Below are 27,147 nucleotides of genomic sequence, written 5' to 3'. Positions count from 1 at the left end.
ACCGTCATGAAATGCCTTTGAATAATATTATTGAGTGGGAGATATTTGATGTGTGGAGAATCGACTTTATGGGACCATTTACAAACTCTTTTACAAAAAAATACATTTTGGTCGCCATCGATTATGTTTCTAAATGGGTAAAGGATGAAGCTTTGGCAACTAATGATGCACAGGTGGTCCTAAAATTTTTGAAGAAAAATATTTTTAACCTGTTTGGTACACCCCGTGCAATTATTAGTGATGGTGGCACCCACTTTTGCAACAAACTCTTTGAAAAACTTGTGAAGAAATATGGTGTCAAGCACAAAGTTTCTACACCCTATCATCCCCAAACGAGTGGCCAAGTAGAAGTGTTCAATCGAGAAATTAAGCAAATTTTAGAAAAAAATGTGAGTACTAATAGAAAGGATTGGGCACTTCGACTTGATGATGCATTATGGGCCTATAGGACTGCTTTTAAAACTCCTATAGGCACCACCCCATATAGACTGTTGTTTGGTAAAACATGTCATTTGCCAGTTGAGTTAGAGCATAGAGCATATTGGGCTATCAAAGCATTAAATTTTGAATTTGTTGCTGCAGGTGAGAAAAGATTGCTTGAGCTAAACCAATTGGAGAAATTTTGGGATCAAGCATACGATATGGCAGTGTCGTACAAAGAAAGGACCAAGAGAATACATGACCGACACATTCGTCATAGAGAATTTAAGGAAGGGGAAGCAGTTCTTCTGTTTAACTCCAGGTTAAGACTCTTTCCTGGAAAGTTGAAGTCTAGGTGGTCCGGCCCTTACAAAATCACTAAGGTGTATCCATCGGGGGCCATTGAAATAAAATATGCAAGAAACGAGTCTTTCACGGTCAATGCTCAGAGGCTGAAACACTATGTAGGGGGTGATGTCGACTCAACACCAGTCATCACCACACTGACCGACCAAGACTAGTTTGGGGAAGAGAACAGTCGAGCTCTAGACTCTAAATTGAGAACTACTCGCTTACCTTTCCTTTATTTCATTTATTTTGCTTTGAACTTTTTAATATTCCGTTCTTTTAAGTTTTAACAAGTTCAAATTTTGTTTTTTTTTTGAAAAAACAATTTAAAAAGGGGTGCGCTCGGTCTGCTGAATTTAGCAGACCGAGCACCCAAAATACCCCATCTTTTTGTTTTACTAAAACGGGGGTGCGCTGCGCTCGGTCTGCTAAAGTTAGCAGACCGAGTGCCCAAAACACCCCAACTCACTGTTTTTTTAAAAAGAGGATGCACTCGGTCTGCTGAAAATTGCAGACCGAGTGCCTCGAGCAGAATTAGAATTAAAAGCCCGATCGATCCCCTTTCCCCTTTCTTATTTATTTCTTTCCTTCTCTCAATCTAAGCCCTAGCCGCCCCCTCTCCATCCTATTTCTCACTTTATCTCCTCCACATCGCAGGTTTCTATCTTGTAATTCTTAGATTCCGCTGAAGATGGGTCCTAAGAGAGCCAAGATTTCCACCTCTCGTGCCTCTTCTTCTTCCTCCACCATTATTGATGGCAAGTTTATCTCAGTGGAGGCGAAAGCATGATATGAAGCTGCCAAGATCAACCGGACTCCGATTCCCAAGAGAGGCATAGATCTATCTGAGAACCTCACTCACACCCTTGGCATCACTGAGCGTGGATGGACCGAGTTCTGCCGCCAACCTCAAGCGGCCATCATACCGTTGGTACAGGAATTCTATGCCAACGCCCCTAAACACACTGATAACAAAGCTTTTGTGCGGGGTAAGTTCGTCTCTTTCGACCCTGACACTGTTAATGCTTTATTGCAAACACCGGAGGTTGACGATAGCCAATTCCAAGCATTTAAGGCTAACTCGGATTACAATCTTGTATCTGCTGAACTATGTTATGATGGGAATGTTTGGAAGGACTCGGTCAAGTTTGTATCGTTTAAGGAAATTTTTTTGAAAATGGAACAGGCATTGTGGTATGCATTTCTCACCCATAGGATGATGTCGGTAACCCACACGCACGTAGTGGTGATGAGTAGAGCGTTGTTGTTGTTTGCTATAGATAAAAAATGGCCAATCAATGTCGGAACACTCATCAACAAGGAGTTGTACACGTCCATCCGTTCACCGAATATTGGCATTTTCTTTTCGTTTATTGTTTCCGCGCTATGTGTGCAAGCTGCAGTTGTCGTGCGAGACGACGAGGAATGACAACATCCAATGCAGGATGTGGACAATTCACTGGTGAAGACAAAGCAAAATTTCAGATTACGAGAGTTCACATCGCAGGGACAAGCAAGTTCCAGGGCCGGCACATCTTCGACCCGTGTACCAAAACCAATGCCAAGTCGTCGCCCTGCTACTGAGACGACAAATGAATTGTACGCCTGGGCTCAATACCAGAATGAGTTTAAAAAATTCAATGTTGCCCACTCGGAGTCCCAGACTGCTATGCTCTGAGCATTAATATCTAATGCCAGGATGGATCCTGCAGCATTTCCTACTCCACCACCATATCCACCTACATTCCATTTCCAGTACTCTGCTCTCTGCCAAAATTTTCCTGATGATTCAGATGATGAAGCCGACGGCGACGATGAGGACCAATAATCAGGGGAGTTTTTTTTTCGTTTTTTTATTGTTTTTGTGTGTTTTGCATTATTCATTTTTGTTTGTTTTGTTTCGTTTATGTAGCATTGGGGACACTGCTAGATGTTAGTTTGGGGAGGATGTCTTTTATGTTTTCTTGAATTTTGTCTTTGTCTTTGTCTTTTGTTTGCATTTTGTCTTTGTCTTTTGTTTTGTGTTGAGTTATGCATGCATTTGTGGATGAAATCATAAAAGTCAGTGATGAAGGAAATTTTTTTTTAACCGGTTTGGTAGCTGAAATCCATGAGCATCTCCTGACAAATTTTTTTAACTGGTAGAACCAAGTAGAGGAATAGATCTTTATATACTCTGTGATGTATGCTCGAATCAGAATTTGAAACGTACAAACATGGATAGGATTGAGGCAATGTTTGAATTTTTGGGCCTAGTTTCTCTTGAATTAACTTTATCCTTAATTGCCCTGTTGAGCCATCACAATGTTTATGAGTACATGAGGTACAAAAATCTATAATCTATTGAAAATCATCGTTTACTGCTGATGATTGTTCATTTCTGCACTGGTTGAAATTTTTATGATTTAATTGTGAATTGAGACTTGTTTAGAACTAGTTCGAACACTTTTCGAGGTGCAATACAGGCATAACAGTGATTAGGAATGATTTAGGCAATCTTTGTGTGAATCATTTGAGCCTTTCGAGCTACCCATTGATACATTCTATCTCTAGTACATTCTTTGAGCTTTATTGAAATCAAATGACATGCGTGAAAACGTGTGATAAACCCCCATTCGTCATTTTTTCATATTCCTACACTCACTACCGAAGAATAGCCTAAACACTATTTCCCACCCTAAAGGGAGTAAGTTGAATGTGAGAATTGTATATGCTCCGGAATTGTAAATGCAAAGTGAAATGGTGTGTTTGGAAAAGTTGGAAAAAAATGAGTTGAAATGAAAAGACAAATATGCAAAAGTAGTGAAGTCAATGGATTGATGAAGTGAATTAGAAGGAGAAAGAAGAAGGAAATGAAAATGAATAGTTGGTTATAACTTATTCCCTTATTTGAATCGATATCCTTTGTTTGTAGCCATGAACCAAGCCTAACATTATAATATTTTTAAGACCTATTCACCAAGTCACAGTTGCCCAATATACTAGTGGAGAAGAGTTGCGAGAATTTAGCCTATGGATAGTTGATAGACACTTTTAATGAGTATGGATTTTTTTTATCAAAACACGCACACACTGTAATTATTTGAGTTAAACTAATGTGAAGTGTGTATCATTGAATTTCTCTCATCGTTGATCCTGTAATACCTAAAAAGTCCTCATGATCTTTGAATGTGTGAATTGAATTCGGAGGGAGGTATGTAAAAACATGAGTTGCGGGATTTAGGAGTTTACAAGGTTTTCCAGTTTGTTTTTTTTTTAATTTTCAAAATTTTAGTAGATTGATATGATTGGATTTGTAATATTTTCGAAGAAATTCTGAGGCTTGAAAAGTTTGAGTTCATCCACCTTTGTCATTGTGTCGTGTTGTTACGTTTGTGTTTGCATTCTATTTTGTCACCTATTTTGCTTGAGGGCAAACAAAAGGTTAGTTTGGGGAGGTTGATAAGAGTCGTTTTTTCGTGTTTTATTGTTTGTTTTCTTGATGTTTTGCATTAGTTATTTGTCGTATTTTTAGTAATTATCAAATTTTGTTTGCATTTAGTGTAATGTTGTGTTTTTTATTTACTCCTATTGATTTATCGTTAAATTGACAGGAAAACGAGAAAAAAGAGCATGTTCAGGCTTCATCAGGGGATGCGCTCGGTCTGCAGAAAAGAGCAGACCGAGCGCTGGCATTCTTTAGGAGGCAGAGAGTTGGTGGATTTTGAGCGCTCGGTCTGCAAAAAAGAGCAGACCGAGCGCTGTCAACATTTAGAAGGGTAGAAGGTTGAAGAATTTCGGGCGCTCAGTCGGTAAAAAAGAGCAGACCGAGCGCCCGTGCGTAATTGTGAGAGTTATTATTCCGGGTGTTTTAAAAGGAAAGGACTTTAAGGGGCACTATATATAGAATATTTTCACACGTTTTGAGGGTTGGAAAAACACAGCAAAATCAGCGGAGGCGGCTCTGAAGATCGATTCTTATTCTTATCGTTGGGAGTTCTTCTTCTTCAATTTTACTGAAATTTTATGTTGAAAACTTTATTAGTTTGAATTTTATTATGAGTTGTAGTAGTTAAACTCTCTTTTGTTGGAATTTAGGGGATCCTAACCCCAAAACATGTTTTTGTGATTGAATCATTGGACGAATTGATTTAGTTTTATACAAGTATTTGATTTTATCATGGTTTATTATTCTATGTTGAGGAGTAGCTAACTTTAACATAGATTCGTAAGTTGTGAATTGCTGTCGAGAGATAGATTCATGATTGGGACGAGTGACAAAATTCATGGACTTAAAATATTCATAGAGATATGATATTTAGTACATGCTGATAACCATAGACTACCAGGTTGAAAGTTGTAGGAATTCAATGAACGCAAAGCAATCAGTAATGATAAATAATTAAAGAGATTTAATTGTTTCATTAACTTGAATTAGATTGGCATAAAATCGAGAGAGAATGTCGATATTTCAGGAATTCATGTCAAATTTATGAGTGTAAAAGTAAGTTTAAATCGTCCAGATTCAATTAGGGGGAAGGTGAACCGAGATTCCAACAAAATTTCCTCATATTATATTTTTCTGTGCTAAGTATTGCAGTGGTTTATTTTATTTTCATTCAAGTATTTTCAAATTTAATTCTTTAATTTTTAATTTTAGAATAATCAATGATAAAATTTTTGTTACTATGGGTAGAGAAATTAAATAATTTAATTATTGTGACGTAGTCCCTGAGGACGATACTCGTACTCAGTAAACTTTTCTATAACTTAAGTCGTGCACTTGCGATAATTTTTAGCATAAAAGAGAGATAATTATATTTAATTTAAGTGTTAGTATTTGCTCGATCAGTACATGATGTGTTTTAGGTTACCTGGTTTCTTAGTTGCACATGCGGTGTCATTATTTGATCTTCAAGATGTATTGCATGATTATCGAATCTTGAACGACTATCGATATACCAATGGTTGTTGATTCGATCGGGATATATGGATGAAGGGACTGTACTGTACGCTAACCGAAATCCACTGGTTCTTGCAGGAACTATCAGTGATACCTAGGAAATCATAGGGCGATGTTGCTAGGCGCTCTTACCATGATTCAATGGGCAAGTCGGAAATTGTTGTTCCGAGTTACAAGCAGTTGTGAGCCCTGAAAGAGTGGGTGCCCGGTGAGCCAACTTGTGGCTAAGGGCTTTTATGACTCTATGTATAAACAATCTTTTGTTTAATATAATTTACACTTTTATAATGGAATTTACTTTATATTTTATCATATTATTATGTTGTGACATACTATAAGATGTTTAGATGAAGACCTTGAATATACTATAGTGTATGTAAGATGTGGTAGCACATGAGGATGACTATCATGAAACACATCTTAAAGTCACTGTATATTCTAAATAGTTCCTAGTCAATTGAGCCGTCCGTTAATAAGGATAAGGATCGCTCGAGATTGAGACTAGCGTTTGCGATGCCGAGTACCACGTTTCATTGGTATGGAACATAGAGATGTTCAAAGCATGCAAATGGATATTCATATGATGAATGATTGAACTACCCTATCCGGACTTTCCAAGTGGTTATCACTTATCGAGTGGATAAAGTCCGCGGTTTTGGTTGTACACCATTAGTCCTTACTACTTGAAACATCATTGAGACTCTATATGCTAGTACTTTACTTTGACTCATTTACCGACTCTATTGGGGTCATCAGGTGTTGGGATTGGGTATAGTTACGACACATATAGGATTCGATGCTTTGTTGTCAATGATTCACCACATACTTGCGAGTGTGGATATCCTATGCAATCTGAGGAGATATTAATGTGACGAATCTCTGGCCAGAGTACATGATGTGTTTTAGGTTACTTGGTTTCCTAGTAGAAAATGCGATGTCACTATTTGATCTTCAAGATGTATTGCATAGTTATCGAATCTCGAACGACTCTCGATTTACCAATGGTTGTTGATTCGATCGGTATATATGGATGAAGGGACCGTACTGTACGCTAAGAAAAATCTATTGGTTCTTGCAGGCACTATCAGTGATACCTAGGGAATCATGGGGCAATGTTGCTAGGCGCTCTTACCATGATTCGATGGGCAAGTCGGATATTGTTGTTCCGAGTCACAAGGACTTGTGAGCCCATGGCTAGCTGTATCCCTGAACCATTGAGGGTCATACAAGTAATGGATTTCTAATCCCCGTTGAGATAATTAAATTTAAAGATTTAAATTTAGTGAATAAAGAAGTGGGACTTCTTATTTAAAAGTAGAGGGAGTAAGATTTCCTAAAATGACATAGTGATGGACATTTTTGGAAACCACTGAATTCGGATTCAGAAAATTTATCTTGACTTTAAAAGATGCAGAAATGGTTTCTGTGCACATTGGTGAAATTGGTTTATCAATCTGAGTCACGATGAATTTTATTTTAATTTCTGAACATGCGGGCTTTGCTTGTCAGGCTTGAACTTATGACTAATGGGCCCTAAGCTGTTAGCAGCCCACATTATAAATAAGTTATTGCAGTACAGAAATTAAACAACAGAGGTCATAATTTTCGAAAACCCTAGAGCACTCTCTCTAGAGAATTCGGCCGCCCCCCTCCCATACTGTGTTCGAAAATTCAGTCTGTGAATTTTTGAATTTGCAGACTGATTTAACAGATCATATCTGTTCTATCTCTTCGTAGAAACTTTTGATAAACTTTCTAGTGCAGTCTATCAGAGGGATTAAATTTCTGTTCGTGGACCTGATTGAAGAATTGTTCGTTCATCAGTTCCTAGGATATACAACAAAAGCAGTTTAATCTGTTGGTGTCCATAATCTCGCTTCAAGATTTTAAGGTAAAATTTATATTGTTTAAATTTTATATTATCAATTTTAATCGTAGGAATTTGATACCCATATGGAATCGTTCCATATAAAATTTTAAAACTTTCGCTGCACCGGGTATTACTTTCTTTTTCAATCCGGAGAACGACCGTGTTCCAACAAGCCCATGGCTAGTTGTATCCCTGAACCATTGAGGGTCACACAAGTAATGGATTTCTGATCCCCGTTGAGATAATTAAATTTAATGAGTTAAATTTAGCGAACGAGAAGTAGGACTTCTTATTGATGGATAGAGGAAGTGAGATTTCCTAAAATGACATGGAGAAGCCATTTTTGGAAACCACTGAATTCGGATTCAGAAAATTTGTCTTGACTTTAAAGTATGCAGAAAAGGTTTCTGTACACATTGGTGAAATTAGTTTACCTAGAGAGTTTCTCCCTAGGGTTGGCCAAACTCCCCCCCTCCCCTGTTCGAAAATTCCAGGCTGCAATTTTCAAAATTGCAGTCTGGTTTAACAAATCAAATCTGTTAATCTCTTCATAAAAACTTCTGATATACTTTCTAGTGCAGTCTGTCAGAGGGTTTAGATTTTTGTTCGTGGACCTGATTCGGGAGTTGATCGAGGCATCGGTTCCTGGGATATACAAGAAGATCAGATTTATCTGTTGGAGTCCATAACCTCAAGTTGAGACTTGAGAGGTAAAATTTAATTTTGTTTTATTGTACGTAATAATTTTAATAGTACGAATCTGGCACCCAATGATCTGGAATCGTTCCAGATCTGAAAATAAAATTTTAAGACCTTTCGCTGTCATGGGTATCAGATCTGACAGATCCGAGAACGTGTTCCAACAACTCACTCGTGTGGTGATCATATGGGTTGGCACGTGTCTTGCATTACCCCCCAATTCCACATCAATACTCTCCCCTTCTAGAGGAACCTTGTCCTCAAGGTTCAAGAAGTCTTTTGGTAATGAGAGTAATTAATCTTCCCACGTAGCCTCCTCAGGAGGTAGTCCTTCCCAGCAAACCAACTTTTGAATTACTTTATTCCCATTACTCAAAATTTCACGTGAAGCCAATATTTTTTGAGGTGCCAAAACTGGAAAAGAATCTTCAGAAAGAACCGGGAGAGGCTGTGGAGACGTGTTCAAGTCCCCCAAAAACTTTTTTAACAGAGAAACATGAAACACAAAATGAATTTTGGTATCCCGTGGAAGCTGTAATTTATATGCAACAACACCAACTCGTTCCAATGTGGAAAAGGGACCGCAAAAGCGTTTGCAAAGTTTATGTGAAGAACTTCCCTTAACTAACATCTGTTTGTAAGGCTGTAAACGTACCCAAACTAAATCTCCCGCCTCAAACACCCTATCTGTTCGATGTTTGTTGGCAAAATGTTTCATTCAATTTTGAGCTCTTTCCAAATTGCACCGTAAATATTGCAGTATCTCATCACATTGATGAAGCTCCTGATCAACAACATCAATTATGCTAGAATCCAAAATGTATCGGGGAATACTTGGTGGCGGTCTTCCATATACTATCTCAAAAGGTGTCATCCCCGCCGAAGTATGATAAGCCGAATTGTACCAAAACTCGGCCCATGCCAAATAACGAATCCAAGAACGCGGCTGATCCATGGTAAAACATCTCAAATACATTTCCAAGCCTAGATTCACCACCTCTATCTGTCCATAGATTTGTGGATGGTAAGCGGTGCTCATCGATAATTTGGTACCTTCCAAACGAAAAATTTCTCGCCAAAAGGAACTAATGAAAGTTCTGTCCCTATCACTTACTATCGAGCGAGGAATGCCATGAAGTCTAATAATTTCATTCACAAAAACAGAGGCAACCATCACACTTGTGAAATTAGTGACCAACGGAAGAAAATGAGCATATTTAAACAACCGATCAACCACCACAAGAATCACTGTCTTTCCTCCTGATATTGGCAGACCCACAATGAAATCTAGCGAGATATATTTCCAAATTCTTTCTGGAATTGGTAAAGGCTGTAGAAAACCAGCTGGTTCCAAGTGACTAGGCTTAACTTGTTGACAAATAAGGCATTTCTCAACAAAAGAACGAACATCCAAGCGCATATTTTTTAATAAAAGTTTGCAGCAATACGATAGAAGGTACGATGAAAACCTGTGTGTCCACCTTGAATTGAAGAGTGAAATTCAGCAAGTAATTTATTCTTTAAATCTCCCTGAGACGAAATAACTAAACGGTGTTTGAAATATAACAAATCCCCTCTGATTGAAAACTTGTTATAAGAAACATCCTGAACTTGAACATGATTACGGATTGTTAAAAATTCTGTATCAGTACTATTAGCAGCACGAAGATCATCAATGAAATCAAATTGTGGAGAAGAAACAGTCAGGGTATGGCAATGAACTCGAGAAAGAGCATCAACCACTTGATTTTCTCGGCCTGTTCGATACCGAATTTCAAAGTTAAAACCAATAAGCTTCGATAGCCAATACTGTTGTTTGGGTGTTTGTATCGTCTGTGATACTAGTTCCCTGATACTTTTCTGATAAGTGAGAATAGAAAACTTGTGACCCAATAAATAATGACGCCGTTTTTTTACTGCTTGAGTTATAGCATACATCTCACGATGGTAAGTAGAGGCGGCTTGCATTCTTGTAGATAATTTCTGACTAAAGAATGCAATAGGATGTCCTTGTTGAGATAATACCGCTCCAATCCCAATCCCCGATGCATCAGCTTCCAAAGAAAATGGATTAGCAAAATTTGGTAATGTCAAAACAGGAGCAAAAGTCATGGCTTGTTTGAGAAGAATAAAAGCAGCCTCTATATCCGAAGTCCAAATAAATGAATCTCTTTTTAAGAGATCAGTTAGAGGCCCTCCAATGGAGGCATAACCCTTGATAAATCGTCTATAGAAACCGCTGAGGCCAAGGAATCCCCGTGGTGCCTTCAATGAATGTGGCACTGGCAAATCTAGCATCGCTTGAATCTTTGAATTATCTACTTGAATTCCTTTGACCGATATATAGTGACCCAAATATTCAATACATTTGCGACCGAACTGACATTTTGATCTCTTTGCAAAATAGTGATGATCTAAGAGGCACTGAAAAACCGTACGTAAATGCTCCAAGTGTTCCTGCCAATGTTTGCTATACACTAATATATCATAAAAAAAAACCAACACAAACTGCCGCAAATAAGGGCGAAAGATGGTATTCATAGCTGCCTAAAATGTAGCAGGTGCATTGGTAAGGCCGAACGACATTACTATATATTCGTAGTGACCTTAGTGGGTACGAAAAGCCGTTTTATGAATGTCTTCTGGCTTGACACGTATTTGATGGTAACCTGCCCGCATGTCCAATTTAGAATAGAAACAAGAGCCTTTTAACTCATCGAATAATTCATCCATGGTTGGAATAGGGAAGCAATCTTTAATAGTAATTGCATTTAAAGCTCGATAATCAGTACAAAATCTCCACGTGCCATCCTTTTTCTATATCAATACCACTGGAGAAGAAAACGGACTCAAACTTGGTTGAATTATTCCATCTGCTAGCATTTCAGAAACTAGTTTTTCAATGACTGCTTTTTGATAGTGTTGATAGCGGTATGGTCAAACATTAATAGGACTCGAGCCCGATAATAATGGAATAGCATGATCATAACTTCGAGAAGGAGGTACGACATGCATATTCTCAAAGATCGTAGCAAATTGAGCCAATAACACCTTCAATTCTGGATGTAAAACTTCAAAACTAGTAGGTTCCACGGAAACCTAATAGTTGTGTTTTTGTTGCATTTGTTAATGTCATTTTGTTGTTGTTTTGCATTTGTTTATGTGTTTTATTTATGTATTTTGTTCGTATTTCATATTCTGTGTTTGCATGATGTGTTCTCCGGTTTTGTGGTTAGGTTGTGCATTTTGGCGGATACAAATACGGATCTTTGAAGCAATGGATATGCCGGGATATTTCTGAAGGAAAGCGCTCGCTCGATCTGCAGCTTTCAAAAGATCGAGCGGAGCATGAATTGCAAAGACAGTAGGCTCGGATATTTTTGGCCGCTCGTTCTGCAGCTTTCAACCGATCGAGCGGCGCGCGTATTTTGAAACCAGAAGGGTTCTATATTTTGGCTCGCTCGATCGGTAGACTTTAACCAATCGAGTGAGCGTCGCTATTCGGGAAAGAAGTTTTATTTTTAGAAACTCTGTTATTTTGGACTCTAGATTTTATTAGGCTTTTATTCCGTTTTTGAGAGATTATTATCATACTTTTACAATCTCTAAGGTAGCTAGGTTTTGTTCTTACAACTCTCTCTCAAGTTTTCTTCTTTTCTTTTGAATTTTTCTTGAGTTTTTGATGAATAGTTGTAGCTAAACTTTTATACTTGGTTGAGGAAGACAAAACCTTGATATAATTTATTCATGAGATTCGATTTTCAGTGTTTAATTCTTATTGAGTATCGATAGTTGATCTGTTTTATTTCATGTTTGTATGCGAGATTTTAGGATTGGCCATCTTAAGATTTTTCTATGCAAACTATAGCTAAATTAGAATTCAAATTCGTAATTGTTTGAATCAACTAATTTGCGAAGCAACTACGTGTGATATTTTTTGCTGTTGAATTTATTAATTCGTAGGAACAACTATTGACTAGGCTAAATACATCCGTTGGTGCATGTGTTGTCTAGATTCATCAGTTTCACTCATATGAATGCTACCTTAGATTTAAATCTAGATCGCTGGTATTTGAGTTGATTTATAGGTAAGGATTAATCTAGAACGCTGGTGTCTAATTAACTAAGCTTAAGGTGAAACATGAATTTGATTTTCAATGATAAATATTTGATAGGATTAATTATTTTTAGGGAATCGATGATTGAATGAATGAATATCAAGGGTGTAGTTGACCGATACTAGTAGTTAAGTTCCAAAACTAAAAAACCCCCCTTTCTTTTATTTAGAACACATTAAATTTACCTTTTCTCGTGGGAACGATCCCTACTCACACTACCATATTTTTGTGGTTATCTGATTGAGTTGGGTAATTTGGGCGTGACGCGACTTAGCGCTACCAAATTTTGGCGCCGTTGCCGGGGACGGTGTTTAATTTATTGTGTTCTTTTTATTTTTGTTTTAATTTGTTTAATCTCACTCTCCTATCTTTTCTTTGTTTTTAGTTCTCTCTCGTTCATGCTTTCAGGTGATTTTGCTAAAGAAGTCTTTCTCTACGACCCGGAGATCGAAAGGACTTTGCATAGGCGAAGGAGAGAACTTCATAGGAAACAACAAGAGGAAGCTGCTCGAGCTGCATTCCCAGAATAAGAAATGGCTGCTAATGCGAATCTGATTTAAATCAACAACCTTTATGCATTACTTTTCCTACATTAGAAAATAATGCTACTTTTGAGCTTAAATCTGGATTGATTCACTTATTACTTGATTTTCATGGACTTGCAGGTGAGGACTCGAATAAACACTTGATGGAATTCCCCGTGGTTTGCACGAGTATGAAACCCCATGGAGTGACAGAGGAGCAGATTCAGCGGAGAGCTTTTCCTTTCTCTTTGAAGAGTGCTGCTAAGGATTGGCTATATTACTTGCCCTCTGGCTCTATCATAACTTGGACAGAGATGAAAAGAATCTTTCTGGAAAAATATTTCCCAGCCTCTAGAGCTGTGAACATCCGGAAGGAAATCTATGGAATCAAGCAATACTCAGGGGAATCACTGCATGAATACTGGAAGCGGTTCAAGAAGCTTTGTGCTAGTTGTCCGCAACACCAGATAAGTGAAAATCAATTGATTCAATTATGCTATGAAGGTTTGTTGCCTCATGACAGGAGTATGCTAGATGCAACAAGTGGAGGAGTTTTTATGGATAAAACGCCGGTACAAGCGAGGAATTTAATTGAGAATATGGCTGCCAATTCTCAACAATTTGGCACCATCAGGAATGAGCATGTGCCAAAGAAGAATAGTGAGGTAAATGTCTCTTCCCTTGAGCAAAAATTAATTGAATTGACGTCTCTTTTGCGTCAGATGGCTGTAGGGAATGGACAGATTGCAAAGGCGTGTGGGATTTGTGCTGCAGTGGGACATGCTACTGATATGTGTCCCACACTTCAAGAAGAATCGGTTGAACAAGTCAATTCTACTGGAGGATTTCCTGGACCACCATAGCGGAAATATGATCCCTATTCCAACACATATAATCCTGGTTGGAAGGATCATCCAAATCTGAGATATGGGAACCCTCAGGCGAACCAATCTGGGCCTCAAGCACCACCATACAATCAAGCTTATAGGCCACCGTATCCTCAACAGTAGCAGCGTCCTCAGATTCCCAATCCGGGTGAGTTTCTTGAAAATATTGTTAAGGATCTTGCTACTAATACTGTAACTTTCCAAGAGGAAACAAGAGCAAATATCCAAAACTTGAATACCCAGATGGGACAGCTCGCCACCGCCATCAATAAGTTGGAAGCACAACATTCCAATTCTTTACCATCTCAAACAATTCCAAACCCAAGAGAAAACGCAAGTGCAATCACTCTAAGGAATGGGAAGGAGTTGAAGATCAAGGAGAAAGAAGTGGATACTTCAGCCAAAGAGGAGCTGCAAGAAGAGCCGAAATTGACTGATGGAGAAGCATCCAAGGAAGAAGCGCCAAGAGGTAAGTTTCCTCCAATTTCTGAGTATAAGCCTATTGCCCCTTTTCCCTTAGCACTTAAGGAGTCTAGAAAAGATGAAGGGATAAAGGATCTTTATGAGACTTTTTGTAGATGTGAGGTGAATATTCCGTTGTTAGATGCTATTAAGCAGGTACCTCGATACGCGAAGTTCTTGAAAGAATTATGCACAACAAAGAGGAAACAGACACTGAAGGGTTGTCAAAAAGTGGAGCTTGGTGAGAACGTATCTGATGTGATCCAACAAAAATTGCCCGCAAAATACAAGGATCCAGGTATGTTTTCTATCCCATGCACTATAGGGAATGTTAGACTTGAGAAGGCCATGTTAGATCTAGGAGCATCAATCAATGTTATGCCATATTATATCTATGCATCCTTGAAACTTGGTCCATTGAATAAAACTGGAATAGTTATTCAGTTAGCTGATAGGTCTAATGCATACCCTAGGGGAATAGTGGAAGATGTGTTAGTGCAAGTAAATGACTTGGTATTTCCTGCAGATTTTTATGTGCTAGACATGGAAAACGGTTATCATAATAGTCCTATTTTGTTAGGAAGACCATTCTTGAAAACCTTCATGACTAAAACTGATGTTCACAGTGACACACTCACTATGGAATTTGATGGTGATGTTGTGAAATTTAATATTTATGATGCCATGAAATTTCCTAACAGTGATAATTGTGTATTTTCTGTTGATATTGTGGATTACTTGACACAAGATTATTGTGAGCATGCAGGAAAAGATGAGCTCAAGGTGGCTATTGTTGCACCCATTCAGCAGGAGGATGGAATTGGATTCAGTGAAGACATGAAGGAGATTGAGGGAATTCTGAACAGTTCTCCTGAGCTACCTCAGTCAGGTAATATCTTTTATATATCATTACCAATCTCTAATACTCGGCGCCTTCCATCTGTTTTGCAGGCACCAGTGGTCGAACTAAAGACACTTCCAAAACATCTCAAGTATGTTTTCTTTGGAGAAGGAGAAGCATTACCAGTCATCATCTCCAATAGTTTGGAAGCCGACCAAGAGGAACAATTAGTCAAAGTACTACAAGAGCACAAGACTGCTATCGGATGGACCATAGCAGACATCAATGGAATTAGCCCTTCTACATGCATGCACAGAATTTTGATGGAGGAAGGAGCGAATCCCTCACCTCAGCCGCAAAGAAAGTTGAACCCACTGATGATGGAGGTGGTGAAGGCTGAAATTCTGAAACTCCTTGAAGTTGGAGTCATCTACCCGATTTCTGACAGTCAGTGGGTCAGTCCAGTCCAAGTGGTGCCCAAGAAAACCGGAATAACTTTAGTGAAGAACAAGGATGATGAATTGGTTCCCACCCGAATTCAAAATGGGGTGGAGGGTTTGTATAGATTATAAGAAGTTAAATGCTAGAACCCGAATGGACCACTTCCCTTTACCTTTTATTGATCAAATGATTGAACGTTTGACATGTCATCCTTGTTATTGTTTTCTTGATGGCTATTCTGGTTATTTTTAGATTGCTATTGAGCCGAAAGATCAGGATAAGACGACATTCACTTGCCCATTTGGCACTGCATATTGACGAATGCCCTTTGGACTTTGCAATGCACCGGCCACTTTTCAACGATGTATGGTTAGTATTTTTTCTGATTTCATCGAGCATATCTTAGAAGTTTTTATGGATGATTTCACTGTCTATGGTGATTCATTCGAAAACTGTCTGTCTAACCTTGCTCTTGTCCTTAAGAGGTGTATCGAAACCAACCTAGTCCTAAATTCTGAAAAGTGTCATTTTATGGTTGGGCAAGGTGTTGTGTTGGGTCATGTCATTTCATCTAAGAGAATAGAGGTAGAAAAAGCTAAAATTGATATTATTCAGTCTCTCCCTTATCCCACATGTGTGCGGGAGTGTTCGTTTCTTGGCCATGCAGGTTTCTACAAGAGATACATTTAGGACTTCGCCAAGATCGCATCCCCCATGTGAAAACTGTTGCAAAAATATGTCCCGTTTGAGTTTGATGAACCATGCAAAAAGTCTTTTGACAAACTCAAATACTCATTGACATCTGCACCAATAATCCAACCACCAGACTGGAGCCAACCATTTGAGATCATGTGTGATGCCAGCGACTATTCAGTTGGCGCGATTTTAGGCCAAAAAGTTGGGAAAGCGTCGCATGCTATATACTACGCTTCGCGTATCCTAAACGATGCCCAACGGAACTACTCCACCACTGAAAAGAATCTCTTAGCTGTAGTTTTTGCATTAAAAAAATTTCGCTCTTATTTACTTGGTGCTAAAGTCATTGTTTATTCTGATGATGCAATTTTTCGTTTTTTGATGGCGAAGAAGGAGGTGAAACCAAGGCTAATAAGATGGATACCACTCCTGAGCGAATTTGACATGGATATCAAGGACAAGAGAGGAACCGAGAATCGAGTCGCTGACCACTTGAGGCGCCTAGTTCATATCGATGAGGAGCTGAGCTTGCGTGAAGAATTTTCTGATGAGCAGCTGTTTTCAGCAAGCACAGAATTACCCTGGTATGCAAATATTGTCAATTATTTAGTTACTAAAGGGTTTCCCTCTGAATTCTCCAAGGTACAAAAGGATAAGGTGAGAAGCGATGCCAAGTATTATGTGTAGGATGATCCATAATTGTGGAAACACTGTGCTGATCAAGTCATATGACGATGTGTCCCTGCAAGCGAGGTAATCCCTATTCTCACATTTTGTCATTCGTATGCGTGTGGTGGTCATTTTGGAGCAAAAAGGACAGCAAGAAAGGTGTTGGACTGCGGATTTTTCTGGCATTTCTTATTTCGAGACGCTTACGTGTTCTGTAAGTCGTGCTCTCAATGCCAAAAGACAGGTAATATCTACCAACGTAAGGAGATGCCCCAAGAACCTATTTTAGTTTGTGAAATCTTTAATTTTTGGGGAATCGACTTCATGGGGCCTTTCCCAAGTTCGTATGGATTTATATATATATTTCTTGCTGTGGACTATGTCTCGAAATGGGTGGAAGCAAAGGACACCCGTACTGATGATTCTAAAGTTGTTGCAGAGTTTATTAAGAACAATATTTTCTCTAGGTTTGGGATTCCACGAGCCATCATCAGTGATAGAGGAACGCACTTCTGCAACCGAACTGTGGCCAGTCTGCTGAAAAAGTACCATGTGACGCACAGGATCTCCACTGCATACCATCCACAATCCAACGGTCAAGCTGAGGTATAGAACAGAGAGATCAAGTCCATCTTAGAAAAGATCGTGAATCCAACAAGAAAGGACTGGAGCTTGCGTTTGGATGATGCCTTGTGGGCTTATAGAACCGCGTTCAAGATGCCGATTGGAATGTCCCCATATCGCCCGATATTTGTAAAACCAAGCCATATTCCAGTGGAATTGGAGCATAGAGCCTATTGGGCTATAAAACACTTTAACATGTAGATGGATGAGAGCGGCGAGCACCGGAAGCTGCAGTTGCAAGAATTAGAAGAGATCCACAATGGTGCTTATGCCAGCTCAAAGATTTACAAGGACAAAACAAAAGCCTTCCACGTCAATATGATCTTTAGACGGGAATTCGAAGTCGGACAGAAAGTTCTGCTCTATCACTCACGACTTCGGCTATTTCCAGGTAAGTTGCGTTCACGTTGGAATGGTCCATTTGTTGTTATTAATGTCTTTCCCCATGGTGCAGTCGAAATTCAAAGCTTGGACACATCCAAAACATTTAAGGTGAATGGCCACCGACTTAAACACTACTATGAAGGGGTCCAAGCGAATGTAGGAGGGGATGAGCATGATATCACTCTCGATGCTCCGCCAAATTTTGAGTGAATCGTCACATGTAGTCGAGCTGTAGACTGATTATAAATTTAGCGCTGGCTGGGAGGCAACCCAGTGTTCTTTATTTCTCCTTTCCCTTATTTTATTTCACCGACTTAAACACTACTATGAAGGGGTCCAAGCGAATGTAGGAGGGGATGAGCATGATATCACTCTCGATGCTCCGCCAAATGTCAAGTGAATCGTCACATGCAGTCGAGCTATAGACTGACTGTAAATTTAGCGCTGGCTGGGAGGCAACCCAATGTTCTTTATTTCTCCTTTCCCTTCTTTTATTTCAGCATTTTTTGTTGCCACTTATTTTTTTTTTTTTTGTTTTTAGGAAAATAGAAAAAACCAAAAATAATTTGAAATTTTTTTTTGGCTCGCTCGATCGGTCACATCCTACCGATCGAGCGATTGCTTTTTTTGAGCAGGCAGAATGTTGGGTTTTTTTGGCTCGCTCGATCGGTCACATCCTACCGATCGAGCGGGCATATTTTTAAATCAAGGCAGTAAGTTTGGGTTTTTTCTCTTGCTCGATCGGTCACATCTTACCGATCGAGCGAGAGCACATTTATGCGGACAGTAAGTTGGGGTTTTTTCTCTCGCTCGATCGGCAACTTTCACCCGATCGAGCGAGAGGCTTATTACGCGAATAAAAACTGGATTTCCCCCTTCTCCCCTCTTTCATTCTATCTTTATCACCCCTCTTTCTCTCTAACTCCCTAAATCCCCAAAATCGTTCTTCTAATTTCCTTCATAATTTTCATCTTCTATCGTAGGGAATTACTCGGCGATCGCACTGATATCTCTGGTCATCATCTTCTCCGGGAATTGCTCACACCACCGCTCTCTCATCAGCCCTGTCACTGCCGCACTGACGCGACTAAGTGCCACCGGCCATTTCACTGTCTTCTCTTAGGTTCCGATCATCACCCTCAACCGTGCATCTCCAACATACCTTATCTTCGCTAATTCATTTCACATAACTTGGAGATTCCACCGGAATTCTGTTGCACGCCAAGTGTTCGCCGAATTGCATCTACTATTCTTTTTGTCTTCTTTGGTGTATACATGGGGCCTAAACGTAACCGAGTTCAAGGCGAATCATCTTCTCAAGGAGCAGCCGCAGCTCGCTCTTACGCCAACTTCACCGGGCTCTTTGTCAATGAAGCGGCTCGTGATCGCTACATCACCGCTAAGGTAACCCGCTCTCCCATTCCCAAGCGTGGATTCAAACTAGAATTTTGTGATAGTGAAGTTTTTGGGTTTATTCAAGAACGTGGTTGGACAAAATTTTTCGCGCAACCTCCTCCCGCTGTCGTACCGATTGTCCGTGAATTCTATGCTAATGCGGAGGAGAGAACGGATAGTAAGGCGTTTGTCCGAGGGAAATTGATTTCCTTTTTGCCCCAAGAGTTGAACTCTTTGTTTGAAATACCGGAGGTCGACGATTCTCTATATCAAAGCATCAAAATTGACCCGAATTTGGATGAGTTGCTTGTCCAACTGGCCTATCCTTGAGCTGCGTGGGTTGACCCAGTGTCTTCATTGAATTTTTTAGAGCACTATTTGCATGTGCTTCCTGCTACATGGTATGATTTTCTGACTCGGCGTCTGATGCCGATATTACATTCTAGCGAAGTCAGTATTGAGCGTGCTCTCCTCCTTTATGCTCTTGATATGGGGTGGCCAGTTAATATGGGGTGCATGATCCATAGCGAGATTCACCGGTCGATTACTTCTCCCATCGTGGGTCTCTACTTTCCAATGATCATCACTGTTTTGTGCCTCCGCGCCGGGGTTTCCGTTTGTAATGATGAAGAGTGGTTGCAGCCTAAGCAAAAAATAGACCCAGCCACTATCGAGGCCAAGAGGGCCTATCGCATTAAGCATTTTGTGCAAGACGAACAGTTTTATTATCCTCCGATACCCCAAAGACCACCTAAGCCTCCTCGTCGCTCTCAAGCCGATGCTATCCGTGAGCTTACCGCATACGTTCATCACCTCGATGCATACAACACTGTGGCGGCTCACAACGCTCAAGTTATGGATTCTTTAATCCGCGGTATTTCTACGCATCTGGGCATTGACACTTCCACCGTTCCTGCTGCACTGCCATATCCGCCACGCTTCCTATTTCAATATGTCGCTCCTGTTCCTCTGCCAGAAATTGAAGATGAGATTGTTAGCCTATGATGTCTTATGCATGAGTTGAGGATGAGATTGTTAGCCTATGATGAAGTTATGTTGAAAAAATTGAGAATTTTTGGAAAACTTTTGGCTCTTGATCAGATTGAGAAACCGTAGGTTGTATGTTGAATAATTGTTAGCCTATGATGAAGTTATGTTGAAAAAATTGAGAATTTTTGGAAAACTTTTGGCTCTTGATCAGATTGAGAAACCGTAGGTTGTTTGTTGAATATTCCAAGCACGCATGTTTAACCAGTGAAGTGTAGCGATGTATTTGATATTGTGAATGTCTGTTGGACCATTGCACAATAATAGGTGTTTGTGGAACTTGATGGTTCTTGAGTCTCAATGATCTTTTTGATATAGCATTTACTCTCTTGGGTACTTTTAGAAAAATATTTTTTTGAAACCAACTGTATTAACATGCTTATGAGCAATCGACTCCATTCGGGTTGCGAGCGAGATGTTTGAAATCCTATTCATCTTGTTTATGGCTAAGTTTGCGGATAAAAATGGGGTTAAACCTTGAAAAAAAAATTAAAAAAATTATTAGTAAGGCATCAGTTCCATCCGGGCTTGGGAAGTGAATGAAATCCTATTCACTATTTCATAGCTAAGTATGCGGGTAATTATTGGGACTGTAAAAGAAGTAAAATAATTGGTGCGTAATTTGCTTAAGAGAGTTTGTGTTTTGTTGATGGATTGTTGGGAGGAGAGTTTTTGATTGTGAGACTTGCACTGAATTGTTTTTAGGTTTGCGAACAGTCTTGACACTTTGTCTTTTGAAGTTGCATGTAACTGGGGTAACAGGTCACACACACATGTTCGCATTCAACTGAAGGTGTATCATTGATTATCGAGAGTACATGTGCATTTGTTTTTATGGAAAGACTTTTCTGAGGCTATATTATGCATGATCGTCCTTGCGTATGTGTTTGTTTTGTTTCATTTTGTTTTGCATGACTTACTCGAGGGCGAATAAGGAGTAAGTGTGGGGGAATTTGATAGTTGAATTTTTGTTGCATTTGTTAATGTCATTTTGTTGTTGTTTTGCATTCGTTTACGTGTTTTATTTATGTATTTTGTTAGTATTTCATATTCTGTGTTTGCAAGATGTGTTCTCCGGTTTTGTGGTTAGGTTGTGCATTTTGGCGGATACAAAGACGGATCTTAGAAGCAATGGATATGCCGAGATATTTCTGAAGGAAAGCCCTCGCTCGATCTGCAGCTTTCAACCGATCGAGCGGAGCATGTATTGCGAAGACAGTAGGCTTGAATATTTTTGGCCGCTCGATCTGCAGCTTTCAACCGATCGAGCGGCGTGCGTATTTTGAAACCAGAAGGGTGCTATATTTTGGCTCGCTCGATCGGTAGACTTTAACCGATCGAGCGAGCGTCGCTGTTCGGGAAAGAAGTTTTATTTTTAGAAACTCTGTTATTTTGGACTCTAGCTTTTATTACGCTTTTATTCTGTTTTTGAGAGATTATTATCAGACTTTTACAATCTCTAAGGCGGCTAGGTTTTGTTCTTACAACTTTCTCTCAAGTTTTCTTCTTTTCTTTTGAATTTTTCTTGAGTTTTTGATGAATCGTTGTAGCTAAACTTTTATACTTGGTTGAGCAAGACGAAACCTTGATATAATTTATTCATGAGATTCGATTTTCAGTGTTTAATTCTTATTGAGTATCGATATTTGATCTGTTTTATTTCATGTTTGTATGCGAGATTTTAGGATTAATCTGTTGGAAAACTGGCGGTCAGATCAATCACGATTGATACCCGGTGCAGCGGAAGTTTTAAAAATTTTTATCATGGAACAATTCCATGGTGTGGGTATCAACCATTCAACGATTAAATTATTGTGTGTGTAAAATTCAAATAACAATTAATTAAATTTTACCTTCAATCTCGAATCGAGATTAATGGACACCATACAGATTTCTCTGCGCTTCTTGTATCTCCCAGGAACTGATGAACTCCTTCAATCAGGTCCACGAATGGGGTTTAAATCCCTCTGATAGATTGCACTAGAAAATCTATCAGAAGTTTTTCTGCGAAGAGATTAAACGAATCTGATTCGTTATTCCTGACTGCAATTCAAAAATCACAGACCGGAATTTTCTCTGACAGAGTGAAGGGGGGCGGCCGAAAACTTGAGAGGAGGCTAGGGTTTATTTTCGAAAATCCTGTCTCTCAATAATGACCTGTTGTGTCTAATTTCTGTAATGCAATAACTTATTTATAATGCAGGCCACTAACACCTTAGGGCCCATTAATCATAAGTTAGGGCCCGACAAGCAAAGCCCGCACGTTCAGAAATTAATATAAAATTCATCGTGACTCCGATTGATGAACCAATTTCACCAATGTGCACAGAAACCATTTCTGCACATTTTAAAGTCAAAATAAATTTTCCTGAATCCGAATTCAGTGGTTTCCAAAAATGTCCATCCCTATGTCATTTTAGGAAATCCTACTCCCTTACTCTTATTTAAGAAGTCCAACTTCTTTGTTCATTAAATTTAACTCTTTAAATTTAACTATCTCAACGGGGATTAAAACTCCATTACACTGTGTGACCCTCAATGGTTCAGGGATACAGCTAGCCGTGGGCTCACAACTCCTTGTGACTCGGAACAACACTTTCCGACTTGCCCAACGAATCATGGTAAAGCGCCTAGCAACATCGCCCCATGATTCCCTAGGTATCACTGATAGTGCCTACAAGAACCAGTAGATTTTGGTTAGCGTACAGTACGGTCCCTTCATCCAAATATCCCGATCGAATCAACAACCATTGGTATATCGAGAGTCGCTCAAGATTCGATAACTATGCAATACATCTTGAAGATCAAATTAGTGACATCGCATGTGCTACTAAGAAACCATTTCTTAAATCACATCAAGTACTCTGGCCAGAGATTTGTCACACTAATATCTCCTCAGATCGCATAGGATATCCACACTCGCAAGTATGTGGTGAATCCTTGACAACAATGCATCGACTCCTATATGTGTTGTAACTGTACCCAATCTCGACACCTGATGACCCCCTCAGAGTCGGTAAACGAGTCAAAGCACAGTACTAGCATATAGAGTCTCCATGATGTTTCAAGTCGTAAGGACTAATGGTGTACAACCAAAACCGCGGACTTCATCCACTCGATAAGTGATAACCACTTGGAAAGTCCGGATAGGGTAGTTCGATTATTCATCCTATGAATATCCATTTGCATGCTTCGAACATCTCCATGTTCCCTACCAATGAAACGTGGTACTCCGCATCGCAAATGCTAGTCTCAAACTCGAGCGATCCTTATCCTTATTATCGGACGGCTCAATCGACTAGGAACGGTTTTAGAATATACAGTGACTATAAGATGTATTTCATGATAGACATCCCCATGTTCTACCACATCTTACATACACTATGGTATATTCAAGGTCTTTATCAAAACAACAATAGTATATCACAATATAACAATATGAAGTAATATAAAGTCATTGCCATTAATAAAAGTGTAAATAATATTAAACAAAAGATTGTTTATACGAAGAGTCATCAAAGCCCATAGCCACACGGTTGGCTCACTGGGCACCCACTCTTACATAATCTTAGGATTTTGCTATGCAAACAATAGCTAAATTAGAATTCAAATCCCTAATTGTTTGAATCAACTAATTTGCGAAGCAACTACGTGTGATATTTTCTGCTGTTGAATTTATTAATTTGTGGGAACAACTATTGACTAGGCTAAATACATCTGTTGGTGCATGTGTTGTCTAGATCCATCAGTTTCACTCATATGAATGCTACCTTAGATTTAAGTCTAGATCGCTGGTATTTGGGTTGATTTATTGGTAAGGGTTAATCTAGAACGCTAGTGTCTAATTAACTAAGCTTAAGGTGAAACAGGAATTTGATTTTCAATGATGAATATTTGATAGGATTAATTATTTTTAGGAAATCGATGATTGAATGAATGAATATCAAGGGTGTAGTCGACTGATACCAAGGCTTGTTTCTTATTGATTTCTCCAGTTAAATTTTCATTCTTGCATGATAGTGATAATATTTAATTTTATTTGTTTGAAATTTCAGTATTTAAGTTCCAAAACTCAAAAACCTCCTTTAGTTTATTTAGAACATATTAAATTTACATTTCCTCGTGGGAACGATCCCTACTCACACTACTACATTTTTGTGGTTATCTGATTGAGTTGGGTAATTTGGGCGTGACGCGACTTAGCGCTACCAGAACCAAATCCAAGCGAAAAAGTTGAGCAACCCCATGATTATCAGCCAGGCGCAAGAAACTATTAAGCTGAATAGAAGACAATTGAGCAGAAGATTGTCCAATCAGTTGAATGGGTTTACCATTGTGTTCAAATTCAAATATAAGCTTGTCATAGTTCTGACAAACCCAGCCCAAAGTGGCTAACCACGATGCTCCCAAAATCACATCAGCTCCATGTAAGCCTAAAACAAATAATTCTTGTTGGAAGGAATAACCGTGAATTGTTAACGGAACTTGGGTGACTGACCCTTCCATAAAAAGCCTTTCACCATTACCGACTGCTACAGCAAACTTCGTGGAAGATAAAATAGGTAATTGAAGATGTTTTGCCACTCGAGTCTGGATAAAAGAGTGGGTGCTACCTGTGAAGCCCGAAACTTGGCCTCCAAGTTTCATCCATAAGGAATAAAACTCCCAAGCTTGGAAGGCAAATATTTCCTTCTAATTAGTGCACGGTGATGGCGGAAATCTTGGATACAAATCTTTGTATTGTGAGCAATCGAATCAAGTTATATGGAAGCAAATTTTCTTTCCTCAAAACTCAAGATCAAAGGCTGATTTTTTTTCTGCCCTTTTTAAGAGCAAGCAGCCGCACCATTCAGTCATCGATTCCTTCTGAATTTTGCTGGTTTTCGATCACTTAAATTTTTCCCTCACCCATCAAATTTCGAAGCATTAGAATCAAATCAATCTTACTTCAAGTTCTCGAGAAGGTGGCTTGGGGAATTGGGAAGATTAATATTCATTATTAATCCCACTAGTCTGCCACAACTTTTGGATTAAGGTGAGAGTTATACTCAAAATCATTTTTTGTCCACTACCTCTGATCATTCTCGAGAATTGAAGTTGACCAATAGGCTTGCTATTTTGCCAAATTGTTTTCCTCCACTTTCACGTAGGATTTTTGTCTGGGGATTGGAAGGAAGAGTGCTCAAGAAAGTCCAAAGAAATCAGCCTTAATTTTCGAGAAATTCGATCAATTCTGAATTTTCAAATTTTTGCTTTCAAATTTTCGGTTCAAGTTTCGCCTATTCGTAGTTTTTTATCACGCACGTGTAATTGTAAGTGGACTTTGTTTTAAAATATTATGTATGATTTAAAATTCGATCGTTCATGATAATATTTGGAATTTTGCTATGTAATTTATATTCATGATAAGATTTGTTAAGAGTATGTTTTGGCACTGTTATGACTCAAATTATGAGTGAAAAGGAAATTTCCAAACCATGTTATGTTATGGCCCTGATGCGGTGGGTAATAATAACCATTCTATGACCTCACCCCTTAGAGGGATTACATATAGGAGACTGATCAGTTAGCCACGAGTAATGAGAGGAATTTCAGTGCCTGTACAAAGTTATGTTATGCTATGTTATGTCATGTCAATTATGTTATGATGATGTTCATGTTATGCTATGTTAAGACATGATATGAAAGGTTTACGCTTTGAATTATGCTATGAATTTTTGAAATATATACATATGTATATATTTGATATGATCGATCGGCCCCCACTTGCTGAGTGTTTTCCAAAACACTCACCCCTTACTTTTCCTCTTCCAGATGATGAAGTTGATGATTTAGAAGAGCGAGAACATGATATGTTTTGGGGATGGTGATAGAGGAGCATTAATATTGAATTTCGTTATTTTTATTTTGGAATTTTGCAATAATATTTTGTTATTAAGTTTTTAGACGCTACCACATTTGTTTTGTTATTTTGGATTTTATCGAGTTGTAAAGACGATGTTTTGGAATTTATTTATGATAATATACTGGTTCGGTTTATACTATACTACGAGGCTGGTTGTTTTATAATTTTTGTAAATTTGAAACAACGTCGGTGGCATGTCTTGGTCTCGGGGCGTGACACTACCCCCATCCACTAAAATGTGAACCGGAAAGCCAGCTAACGATTCGGAGAAACGGAAAGTGGTAGCAGTCGTTTGTCCTGCCATTGCATGAAAAGACACTGCAGACTGAACCTGCGTATCAGAAACTAGCAGCTCGGATTCAGGCAAAATATCAGCCTCAACTTCCACTTCCTCTTCAAAATAAATAAAAAATAATTGAGGTTTAGACTTGCAACGATGGGATGCAGACCACTTTCATCACAAGTGAAACAAAGTCCATGTTGGCGCTTAAGTTGCAATTCTACCGCCGATAGACGACGAATCGGAGAAGGAGCCGTAGAATTGGTTAGATTGGCCCCGGATGAAGCCACCGGCAATATTTGTGAAATAGGCTTAGAACTCGTTGGCGTAGATGAGGATAAAGACCCTTTAGAAGAATGGGTAGATGGACGAAATCCCGATCTGCGATCTGCTACCTTGGCTTCCTGAAGACGCGCAAGCCCAATAGCCTGAGATAAGGTGGTATGACGAAAAGCCTTGACCTCATGACGAATATTCGATCGTAAACCAGAAATAAAACAACTAGTAAGAAAAGATGTAGAAACCCCCTGTATGAGATTAGCCAAAGCATCAAATCGTTGGCGATATTCTGCCACTGTAGAGGTTTGGGTTAATT

At 39.1% G+C, this 27,147-nt stretch overlaps 1 pseudogene; it reads left to right on the top strand.

The window, feature by feature from the left end:
• Positions 1-13,643: 13,643 nt before the first annotated feature.
• LOC140870687 (uncharacterized) lies at positions 13,644-17,742 on the top strand (annotated as a pseudogene).
• The last annotated feature ends 9,405 nt before the right edge of the window (positions 17,743-27,147 follow it).

This window comes from Henckelia pumila, unplaced genomic scaffold, assembly GCF_033568475.1.
Source record: "Henckelia pumila isolate YLH828 unplaced genomic scaffold, ASM3356847v2 CTG_170, whole genome shotgun sequence".
NCBI classification, from domain to species: domain Eukaryota; kingdom Viridiplantae; phylum Streptophyta; class Magnoliopsida; order Lamiales; family Gesneriaceae; genus Henckelia; species Henckelia pumila.
The sequence above is the reverse complement of the archived record's forward strand: the minus strand, read 5'-3'. Positions and strand labels throughout refer to the sequence as shown.